We start from the raw sequence: 2,577 nt of genomic DNA, 5'->3' as shown, positions 1-2,577 counted from the left end.
CATTGCTGACCAATAGTTAGAGTACGTTCGCCCCTAAATACGATACGGGTGGTTGTTATTAGCAACTGCCAACTGTGACGCAAGCGCTTCGCCCGCGACGACTCTACTGAGATATCCGCGGTCTCATCCAGTGTTCAGCGGCTGCCGCAATTGCAGCTTGCGATATAAATAGGAGCTGTTGCCTCTCTTCCACCATACACGATCTAATCTTACTCCTTTCACCATACAACGTTAGCGAAGAGAAGGTCGCCTCCGCTTTACCTGGCGCATCTCCTCTCGCTCCGATCCCTGCGGACGACGCGCACGACCTCCTCCTTCCGGCCTTCGCAGAGTTCTGCTGCGCCTCCAACTTGGCGGACGAGCTGAGGCAGCCCAGATCGTTGATGGCCGCGGACGACCTCACGCCGCGCGATCTGATGGCCACGGCCGACCTCACGGCGCCTCACACCTGGTATCCTTCCGCGCGTGCCATGCGTCGCCGCGTCGTGTACCACTGCGGGCCAACAAACAGCGGCAAGACTCACAACGCGCTCGCCAGCTTCTCGGCGGCCAAGTCCGGGGTGTACTGCAGTCCCCTGCGCCTCCTCACCATAGAGATATTCGACAAGGTAAACACCACGGGTGTCAGTTGTAGCTTGCGCACTGGCCAGGAGGTTAAGGAGGTGGCCTTCGCCAGCCATCTCGCCTGCACCATTGAGATGCATGTTGTCGACCGAAGAGATCTACGAGGTCGCCGTGGTTGACGAGGTGCAGATGATGGCCGACCCTGTCAGGGGCTTTGCATGGACGCGCGCTCTGCTTGGGCTCAGGGCGGACGAGATACACCTCTGCGGCGACCCTAGCGTGTGCTCAGCATTGTCCGGAAGATCTGTGCAGACACTGGGGATGATTTGGTGCTGCATCAGTACGAGCGGTTCAAGCCTCTTGTTGTTGAGGAAAATACAGTTTGTGGGTATTTCCAGAATATCCACTCTGGTGACTGGGTGGTTGTTTTCTCTCGCAAGAAGATATTCGAGTTGAAGTGGAAAATCGAGATGTCTACCAACCACAAGTGTTGTGTTATTTATGGAGCTCTGCCGCCAGAGGCATGACAACATCAAGCAGAGCTGTTCAATGAGGAGCATAATGAATATGATGTCCTCATAGCTACCGATGCAGTAGGGATGAGGCTCAACTTTAACATTAGGAGGGTTGTGTTCTATACCTTGATGAAATACGATGGGGAAAAGATGGTGTCGGTTCCTGCTTCACAGGTAAAACAGATTGCGGGTCGTGCTGGTCGGAGGAGCAGTGTTTATCCACATGGACTCGCAACAACTTTTATGTTTGATTTGGATTATTTGACTCAGTGCCTTGACGAGCCGGTCAAAGAGGCGGAGAAAGTTGGCCTCTTTCCCACTTTTGAGCAACTCGAGATGTTTGCCACCCATTTTCCTGAGCTTGCTTTCAATAATTTGTTGGATAAATTTCGCGATACTTGTCGCATCGATGACACATACTTCATGTGCCAGCATGACAGCATGAAGAAGGTTGCTAGCATGATTGAGAGCGTCCAAGGACTATCACTCAAGGACCACTACATTTTTTTGCTTGGCTCCCGTGAATACAAGGAATCTGGAAGTCATGTACCATATGCTGAGATTCGCTAGTAGCTATTCCGAAAGTCGTTGCATTAGCATAGGAATACAAGTTCCCAGTGGTTCTTCAACAAGTGATTCTGAGCTCTTGGACTTTGAGACGAAACACCAGGTCCTCTCGTTGTATTTATGGTTGTCTCAACATTTTGGGGAAGACAACTTCCCTTATGTGCAGGAGGCAGAGACCAAGGTGACAACTATTGCTAATTTACTTGGCAAGTCACTTGCCTGAATCAAGTTCTGTCGGGTATCATAATTAGGGGTACCCCCAACACTCATAAACTCGGCTGGTAATCACCATCAGCGCAAACTACAAAGACTGATGGGCGCAATTCAGGTCAAGGCTTCGTCTGCTCAAGGGACGCGGTCTCGCCTCGCCCGAGCCCAGCCTCGGGCGGGGACTGTAGTCCCAGGCGAATTCACGCCTCGCCCGAGGGCCTCCTCGGCAACGGGCGCACCCTCGACTCGCCCGAAGCCCAGCTCGGACAAGGCTTCGTTGTGAAGCAACCTTGGCCAAATCACCTCACCAACCGACCGTATCGCAGGCGCATTCAATGCAAGGATCGCCTGGCGCCTTATCCTGACACGCGTGCCTCAGTCGGCAAGGTAGAAGTGACCGCAGTCACTTCGCCCTCCCACTGACTGACCTGACAGGAAAACAGCGCCGCTCGCCCCTCTCCGACTGCTGTGCCACCCGCTAGGGTGAGGCTGACAGCAGCTGAGTCCAGCCTCAGGCGCCACAGGAAGCTCCGCCTCGCCCAACCTTGGGACTCGGCCTCAGGAGAAGTCTCCGCCTCGCCCGACCCCAGGGCTCGGCCCCTGCCTCGGCCTCGGAAGGTGGTCTCCGCCTCGCTCGACCCCAGGGCTCGGCCTCGACCTCGACCTCGGAAGGTGGTCTCCGCCTCGCCCGACCCCAGGGCCCGGCCTCAACCTCGACCTC

The 2,577-nt window shown here is 55.1% G+C and overlaps 1 pseudogene; it reads left to right on the top strand.

Moving 5' to 3' along the window:
* The first annotated feature begins 368 nt into the window (after positions 1 to 368).
* Positions 369 to 1,869, top strand: LOC103641731 (ATP-dependent RNA helicase SUV3L, mitochondrial-like; annotated as a pseudogene).
* The last annotated feature ends 708 nt before the right edge of the window (positions 1,870 to 2,577 follow it).

The sequence above is a fragment of the Zea mays genome, chromosome 10 (genome assembly GCF_902167145.1).
Source record: "Zea mays cultivar B73 chromosome 10, Zm-B73-REFERENCE-NAM-5.0, whole genome shotgun sequence".
In the NCBI taxonomy this organism is placed as follows: domain Eukaryota; kingdom Viridiplantae; phylum Streptophyta; class Magnoliopsida; order Poales; family Poaceae; genus Zea; species Zea mays.
The sequence above is the reverse complement of the archived record's forward strand: the minus strand, read 5'-3'. Positions and strand labels throughout refer to the sequence as shown.